At 32.6% G+C, this 9,824-nt stretch overlaps 1 pseudogene; it reads right to left on the bottom strand.

Annotated features, from left to right (window-relative positions):
* Window positions 1–3,466: 3,466 nt before the first annotated feature.
* LOC120157968 lies at window positions 3,467–9,419 on the bottom strand (annotated as a pseudogene).
* Between the last annotated feature and the right edge of the window lie 405 nt (window positions 9,420–9,824).

Raw genomic sequence — 9,824 nt, 5'->3', positions numbered from 1 at the left:
GTATTTTGATAACGGAAGAGAAAGAAACAAATGATCAATGTGCTTAAATTTTGGGAGGTGAAATTAGAATTTGTTGATTTGCGTAAGTTAGTTTATTGGAGAAATTGGGAAATGTAAAGTGATGTAGCAAATAAGGATGCCAATGATGGCGGCGCCACCTGCACTCCACCAACTTGGCACCGCCTCTTTTACAAGATTACTCATAAACATATAAAAAATATAAAGGTTAAACTACAAAATTGATCACTTTTATTTTAGTTTTCTAATTTTTTATCATTAGTTTTAAAATATTTTGTTTTAATCACTTATATTATTGATATGTTATATTTTATTTATTAATATGTTACTATGTTAGTTCTAATTAATTTGATGATGACGTGACATACTAATGAAAAATATTTCTAAATTAATTACAAAATTATAATTTTTTCATAAAAATATAGAAAATATAAATATTTTTTATTATACTAGAGTGGTTATAAGTGATAGTATTTGTTTTAAAGACTCTCAATCATTCGATAATGAATACTCAAATATGGATTAATTTAGTAAAATAATGATAATGAAAAAATCCATTATTATATAATATTAATACCTGGCTATATATTATTTCTGCTTTGCTTTTCGTTTCCAGTAATCGGCAATCATGGTATTTGTTTTCAAAGTTGGTAATTCTTATTGCATCTTTACTTGATGATTTGTGATGATTTTTGTCTTAAAATTGGGTAATTTCCTTGATTTTATGTTAAATGTTTACTTTAGTGTACGGAAAAGTGTTAGCCTAACTTCGAAGGAAATAACGAACGAGTAATCCTTTCGATATGAATTCAAAGTTTTTAGTTGGACTATTAATTTAGTTATTTTGCTTTTGAATAAACTACTGAGATCTTCTAAATTATAGCTGATATGGAATATAAACATGACCCTTATTTTTTTTAAAGTACATGCAACTAAGTATTTGATTAAATTCTGGAGATTATGATGCATTTAGTTTGATTTTTCTTTTCTTAAAGTTTTACATAATATTTTTTTTTAAAACATGTTTAAAGATTCTTTTGAGAAACAATCAAAGATATTGGTTTCCGGTTTCTAATAATGTCATTTAGACAACCTTATTATGGGTTACTTCAAAAACCATGACGTGATTAGAAAATTTAATTTTTTTGTTTTTGACTGCTATGGATTATATATTATATATTTGACATTGATATATTCGATTTAGTTTGATTAAAGATTTTATTTATTAGTATGTACTTTAATTTTTACTTTTGGTTAAATGTTGATTGTTTTGAATTCAAATTTGGTAAATTAGGAAGTTACGGAGAAAATGCATTTTTAAGAAACTTTTCAAAAACAATCAAAGATTTAAGTTTTCGTTTTTATAGCACCATTTATGTAACTTTGTTTTAGGTTCTCTTGGAGAGTGTAGTCCAATAAAAAATTTCAGTTTTGATCTTTCATTGTTATAGAAATATTAAATTTAAATATCGATATTTATTTTTGAGACCACTTAATTAAAGCAATAAGTCGTTAAAGTGATATCAGTTATGGAAAATGTTTTATTTTATATGTACATTTAACTTAGGATGTTTTAGTATTAATCGTTCTAAAGGAAGATTAATAGTTGACATAATCGCATGTACAACTTTATTAATAAACATGTGATAATTATTCGGTTTGATGTGTGAGTAATAAATCAACCCAAATGAAGATTTTTGCTTGACATATTTTTATTATCAAAGTTTGGTTATCGCACCAGATATCACTTAAGGTGAATATTTTGTCTAAAGATAAAATATTAATGAAATATCTAATATCTTGAGTCGAGGATTAGGTGTATTTAAATTTATTGTTATTATAGTCATAATTGTTTTTAAAATTTAATGTTTTAAAAATATTAAATTTTAAAAATTAATTATGACTATTATGATTATCTTTTTATTTAACTAAGAGATAAAATTAAAATAAATTGATTGATTGATAATATTTATATGATTTTATTTATATTGTTAATGCAATATATGTAAATATTCAATTCGGTTTGATCAAAATTTCAGTTTTGGTTGTTGGTTATTAGAATATATGTACTGAAACAAAATAGTTCATATTTTGGCTAGATCTAATATTTTGATATATTAATTGAAACAAAATGTCGTTAAAGTGACCTCTTTTATGTAGATTGATTTATTTAAAATATCAAGATGATTATGTGTTTCTTGCAATTCATGCGTTTATTAATTGCCCCAAAGTAAAATTAATATTTGATCAGATTCCAAGGGATGCATGTGGTAATAATATGTGGTAATTATAAGGTATTTTATATGAACATTACATTAATTCAAAGATTAGTGTATTGTTGAATAAGCTTATTGTCAATGTTTGATTACTATAACAAGAGTCTCGTTTACTGTTAATATTACTGTCCAAAGATTTGATATTAATGTAGTGTTTGGTATCTTAAGATAATAATTATCTATTATTTTTTAATTTATTTGTTTAATTAAGAATTTCAATGTGAGTTTAAATTTTATTTATGTTTTGTTCTATATTCAAAGGTCGAGTAACACCGTAGATTAGATGCTTGAGGCTAAAGGAGACCCGTTTGGCTAGCGTTAATTGACATTAAATAGCACGTTCGTGGTTAGCGATCGTGGGTACAAGGAGAATCTTGGATCCAATAATGTTCCTTTTGGAAAAGGTAAGACAACTTTTAAAAATTTAAAATATCTTATATTAATAGTAATGTATTAATATTATTTAAAATCATAATATATTTATATTTTTATTAATTTTAAATAAAAAATTCGTAAATTTCAAAGTAAATAACCAATGAAAATAATTTAAGCAATATTTAGAGAAAATATATAATAGAAACCATTATCCACGATTAGAGAAAATTAAACGAATAAAAAGTTGATAAATATTTTTTCTTCCTGTTTGTGTACTTAATAAAAAAATATAAAAAAAATTTGTGAATCAATTAATATTTCTCTCACATTTACATTCATTAAATGATTTATTTTTATACATAAAAATAAAGATGGTAATCCTCTCAATTTCTTATCGGAAAATCTTTTGCTTTGAAATAATGGCCAAAATCGTGCCAAGAGAAAGGATAAACGAAACCTGTGTATTGCTTTTGCTTTCTCATCTTCATTGAAACCCAAAAGATTTCTGTTGATATACTAATCCACCTTCCTATAATTGTAGCCTACATAAAAAAATTAGTTGATTTTATTCTCATATGTAATGGGGTAAGGGGGAGATAGGGTAGTACGTTACCACCAAATGCCAAGTTGAGATCAGCTTCTATAGAAGACATCCGTTATGAATTGCTCTCAGTGGGACTCAATCCCACAACCACAAGGTTAAGAGTCTTGCGTTCTACCAACTGAGTTAGGCGGGCTAGGCATAATTGTAATATAGACATTAATAATAATAATAATAATTAATTATAAAACCCCATTTCAGTATTCTTTCTGATCCATGCGTATAGCCAAACTGGTCATGAAAATCTCAAAATGAAGATGTTTCTTACCTAAACCAGGAAGAACATTCTGCGAACCACTCTCCAAACCTTGAAAATAAATAATGAAAGTTTTCCCATCTCGGAGATCATCACTCTACTTCTTATGTTTCTTCTTTTTTCGTTTTTCTGTTTTGGTCTCCGTTCTTGCTTCTAAACGCTTCAACTGCTGGGAACGTATCTCTACCAACTTCGACTTTGCATCTCGGAATAGAGCGTCTGATCTTGAAGCCATCAATTGCTGAAATCAAATAACATGCAACAGTTGGGCATAAAATTAAGTTTCTGCTGTTGTATTAGAAATTGAATTGATAATATTGGAAAAGCCATTTTACAAACCTTTAGATGATCCATTGCTGCAAGGTTGAAACCAAGAGTATCATGGCATTCCTGAGAAATTCAAAGTTTATGTCATTGAAATAGATCCTTAAGTTTTCCCAAATCAAAAATTTATGGATTATGTGACCATTTTGAACTTAAATTCAACAGTAGAAATGAAAGAGAGATCATTAAGGCTACTAGTTGCAGAACTGAATGTTTTTGCTCCAAGTGAATGCGCGGGTTTTAAACAATCATAATCCGAAGTACAAATTTACCTTAACTCTTGCTTAAATAATCTCTTTCAGAACAGCCAACACTGGTCTGGCAGATGGGGTACTAATTAACTGACTATGGTGTGTCTGCAACAAAATCGTAACAATCCTGCAAACCAGTTCAACCTGCACAAACAGCATATATTGTAATAACACCAGTAAGTATTACAAGTCTAGCGCTCAGACGCATAAGACGTATGCTTTCCTAACATCAAACGCGTTACAGAGAGAGAGTATTTACCAAAACATCCAACCATAAGCACATTTATAAGAGCATAGAGGCCAACCTTGTCATGATTTGAAGTCCAGTCCTTCGTATAAGAGAGCAGCTTGAGGGCATCTGAGAATGGTAATGCCTAGCCATAAAACAACTTTGACTCAGATATTGAGATAAATAATAAGATGCGGGAAAGATGAGAAGATCCTATCCGTACTGTACCGCATTGACAAGTTCAATTTAACTACTAGACAGAGATAATCCAGCCTCCATATATGAATTTAACTTGGCTATTAACATGGCTGAAATATGAAAAGCAACTCTTTAAAGTGACTAGAATTTCAGTTGATGAGGGTCTTTGGTCCCATTATTAGGCAAATATTAACTAAGCAGTAGAAGACCATGGACTACGATATGAAAAAAACAGTCGCAATCAGGTGGATCACAAAAAGATAAATGACAAAAACTGCTTATCCAGATGTTTCAATTATGAGCTTAATCCTCATAGGTCTGATTGCAGGTGTGTAACTGTCTCCATGCATGCACTTGAAAACATGGATGAAATAACATATCATCTTTTCCAGAATGTTGGACTAGAACTAGAGCAGATCCCATGCATAATGCTCAATTACCAGTAAAGTCTGCTCCAGATCATTGGTGCTAATATTTGAGAGAGCACGAAGGACATAATCCGATGGGGATAACCCAAGCATAATCAGATTCAGTTTTCTTCTAGCATTTTCTGCTGCTGTACAAATTTTCCAAATTATTCCAACAAGCATTTCTGAGCAAAATGAAAATCATCTCTGCAAGACAGATTTATCATCTTGGCAGTTGTATCTTTCTACAAGTAAAAAAAGTAACCGTTGTGCTGACACTCAATATAGTGGATAGGGAAAGTAACGAGCAACCACACCACCCCAAATATAGTTAACAGCTTTCTTTTCCTTTTCCCCTTCTTCCTTAGGGGAAGAAAAAATTATTTAAAAGTGTCAACCATTGATGATCAAAATACAACTTTGAAGTCAATGGAGAGGTTAAGGCCCTAGAAACCTTAATGTTTCAGGTACGAGTCCCAGCATGAGTAAATACCATGTGTGGGGTCTCAGTCCAGATCATATCCTAGTCTGGATATTTATGGTTATTCCAGTTTTTCCCCAAATTTAAACAAGCCAGTTAAAGACAATAACACGTCAGTATAGAAGAAACGGACCAAAGCAAGAGAAGAATACCTCATGTTCAGCTATTCGTTTTAACTCCACTTCTGCCACTTCTAGTGCATCAATAATTGAATCAGTGGCTGTCAGGGTTTCCAGAGTTCTCTTCCCTGCTAATGCAACAGCTCCCTCTTCTGGAAGTTCTTCCTTCGGTACATGTCTGTCTTCAAATGTATCGTCCATGTAAGCCTCGAAGATTTCTTCCAATCTTTTCTCTTTTTCTTCCTGCACACTCAAGCAGGGTTAAATACAAAAAGAAGAAAATCCATCTCTAAAAGTAATCACAAATGTAGTGAGAAGAACTAGCTTAACAATGCTTTCTCATTCCCGAGCCAAGAAATTCACTTCTGGTACACAGCAAAAATTCGAAAATACCTCGATAAAAAATGGCTCCTCGGTACGATCCCAACGGCGAATAGACCGGTCATGAGATCCTGTAACAACAAAGTCACCATGGTTGCTGACTGCAAGGCACCAAACAGCAGCATGATGTCCCTCAAGCGTTAAAAGCAACTCAAACTTATCAGCATCCCAGTACTTCAAAAGACGATCTTTCCCAGCACTGAACATGTAATGTGTGTTGTGGACAAATTGAACATCCATAACACTAAAAAATTACCTCTTAAGAATTAGTGATCAAAAGGTTCAGCAAAACTACATAAACAATTTAGGATCAAGAGAACTTTTGCATTCCATAATAATTAAAATCATACAAAACCTGTCAGCGTGTGCAAAGATGGATTTGTGGCAAATGCCAAAATCCAAGCCCCAAATCCTCAAATTCTTATCTGCAGACCCAGTTACAATTAAACCTCCATCTGATGAAATATCCATACATAGGACAGGAAGTTTGTGGCCGTATAAGGAAAGGAAAATTTTGAATGAATCCATAAAAAGGGAACTGAAAATCATTATTATCATTATAGCCCCCATAGTAGTGCAAAACAAGTTGACTCGCACATCCTGATTGACAATACAATATCCTACATGCTATTATGAAGTCAAATTGGGGAGCTACTCAGTTGATTAAACTTTATTTTTTCCATCGGAAGCTTATACCAGAACATGTTTAGAGAGAAAGAATCTGAAAACAAACATTTTTGAAATCAACAGATTTAATTAGCACATATAAACCAATCTTTGCAAGACATGATTAGTGCGGTGGCATACAGATAGATGCAAGGTCACATCTAATTCTCACATTTAAATATGAGCTATAGAAGGTTTTATACAGAGGGCTGAAGCCATAGACAAAAACTGAGATGGTAGGAAAGGGCAACTATATAAATCAACTTCATGTTTTACAAGTTGAGCAGGAAACTGCATGATGCTTCCATTTATAAATTCTAGGAAAACAATAACAAAATAAATTCATCAAACCATAACAAAATAAATTCATCAAACCAACCAACAGTGGACAAAGTAAATTCAAAAGAGAGAAGAATAAGTCGATCATTCCTTACCTTTACAGTGCAATCCAACAATGCAACAGCAACATATTTAGCATCTGGGCTAAAGGCAACCACTAAAACATCATCATTCATTTTCATAGTCCTCACATTTAATATAGTAAGGCTTTTGGAATCCTGAAAATCAACAAGACCAACCTAGCATCACTCATCTGTTAACTCAGCATGATGACTAGATTTGTAATAAAGGATGTGTTATACATTCCATTGTATCAAGGCAAAGCTAAACAAGATGAGAGTTAGGGAAAATATATGAATAAATGGAGTTAGATGCTGAAAAATGTTGAAGTAGGTGATGAAGGTATGAGGAACACACTTGACCAGGTTTTTGGTTGATGTATTCCCAGAACTTTACATCATGGTCTGCACTGCCAGTAACAAAGCCATTTCCATTTGGAATGGTAGCAATTGACCGTACAGAGCCACCATGAGCTCCAACAACTTCACTGCAAGTACCATTATCAATGTCAATAATTTCAATTTCCCCATCTTTAGTGCCAACAATTCCATATTTGTTATGGGGTACAATTAGACCACAGAGTCCATGGCCAGAATCAATTGTTTTAAGGCAAGAACCAGTACTTGGATTCCAAATCTTCACAGCATTGTGACCGGTTGACATCAAAACACTATTGTCTGAACTAAGTGTGACACTTCTAACATCGGAGGTGTCCTTCAAGCTCAATAGAAAGTGTTCTCTCAAGCTCGATAGAAAGTGTTCTTTCAAGCTTAATAGAAAGTGTTTTTTTCACTTCCATCACTTTTAATTGAATAAAACTCCAGCAAGTTATTATTCAAAGACAATGCTAAACTAGCTAGTGAACTCTCTGGAGTGACTGGACAAAAAGAGATGGAACATATCTTTTTGCTGACTAGAATAGTTGGAAGAAGCTTAAAAACATCAGGAACTGTAACAACCAATGTATTCCCAGCTCCTTCAGTATCATGATTTGCTTCCACATTTTCAGTTTCTTCAACTTCCATTTTTGCAGACTTCTTCTCTTTCTTCCTGTTTTTAAGTCTTTGTTTTGCTTCGCGCTTGGATTGAACTTCGTCAAGTACAAGGAATAGTTCAACAGTTTTTCCTGCCACCTGACAAGCAAGCAGATTTCCCGACTTGCTAAACCTCACAGTCGCAACCCTGTCCTTACTTTGTCGCGTAATTTCACCAAAGGGCTTCAGAACTTCCCACTTATTTTGAGTAGATAACTCACGGTCATTCCCAGTTTTAGCCGCAGTTACATTCACCATAGACTCTCCACTCATCAACTCATGCTTTACATTGTAAAATAATCTGAGTTCAAGATCTGCTGAACCAGTGACCAGGTATCTTTCATCTGGGTCAACATCAATAGACCAAATTTCACTATGATGGTCGCTAACTATTTGCATACAATGCTGAGTTTCAAGATCCCACACTCGCAAAAATTTATCCTTGGAAGAAGTAACAAGGTTTTTACCAGAATCAAGGAAAACAAGGTCCGTGATCTGCAAGTTGCAAAATGCAAAGAAATTAAAACATGTACAGTTAACAAATACCACGATAAGTTCTTAACTTTAATAAAAAGATTTACAAATGACAAACCTGATCACGATGTCCACGAAGGCGAAAAAGACCCGTCTCACCAACAACATCCCACAATATAATATCATTGTCTTTACTTCCGGAAGCAAGTAAAGATCCAACCTTATTGTACCTTCAAGCTGTCACGGCCCCTTTATGTCCATTCAATGTAGTCTCACAACTTCCTTTATCACAATCCCAAATCCTTATACTACCATCAGCATAACCACTTGCCACCTGCAATTTAAACCTTATTTTCATTCGCTCATACTAATTTTTATGAAAATCGCTAAGAATGCATGAAGCACTTTAAGACTCCATTTGGTTGTTACTATTACAGTTCACAATTTTTTAAAAGTTCCTAATTTATCAATGCGAAAACAACATCGGGCAAGTTTATTATTCAGAAAAGAATATATATTATATCTAAACGGAACTTTCAGGTATTGCTTCAATCAAAGCTACAAAATAAAACGGAGCATCCATTACAATAAATGATAAGGAAGGAGAATGAAAAAAAAATATTTTACCAGTGAAGAAGGGGAGGAGGCGACACAGTTTACGAAGAGAGAGGAGCCGCGAGAGGAAACAGAAGGAGATAGAGTTTTGGTGCAGACGACTTGACGGACGTGCCAAACACCGATCTTCTCGAGAGCCGGAGCTAGAAGGTGCTTGCCTGAGCTGTCGTATGTGATATTCGATTCAACAGATACAATTACACCGAAGGAAGCCGCCGGCTCGTACCTTAGATAGGATTTCACCATTGTCCCCGCCGCCGCCGCTGTTGTTGCTTCTTTTTGCTCTGGCAGTTTGGTAACAGATTCAAGGGTTTAAGCAGAGGTTTCTCTCCTTCAACTTTTGTGTGTTTTTCTATGGACTTTGATTAATATTAGCTCACCCTTATTGTTATATGTAATGGGAAAGGAAAGTCCTTCTCTACTAACTGAGTTAGACGGTTGTTTCAAATGTGTTAATTTGATTAATAAATATATTAATTTAAAACTCGATAAAAATAACTTATTTAATTTTGGGCTTAAACCGAACCTAATATGTTTTTCCATAATAGTTTTTAAATTCAATGATTTTTGTTTGAAAATATGTATATTCGAATTTTTTTAAAAACTCAATTTTTAAAATAAAACAGAATCGTCACTCTTTGGAGTTAAATATGATCAAATACTTATAAAATTATTTTTGAAAAGAAAGATTATTGAAACCCTCGTTTTAAAAATAATTTT

This window comes from Hibiscus syriacus, unplaced genomic scaffold (assembly GCF_006381635.1).
Source record: "Hibiscus syriacus cultivar Baekdansim isolate YM2019G1 unplaced genomic scaffold, ASM638163v2 tig00111280_pilon, whole genome shotgun sequence".
Taxonomy (NCBI): Eukaryota; Viridiplantae; Streptophyta; class Magnoliopsida; order Malvales; family Malvaceae; genus Hibiscus; species Hibiscus syriacus.
Note: the sequence above shows the minus strand (reverse complement) of the source record. Positions and strands in the feature narration are given on the sequence as shown.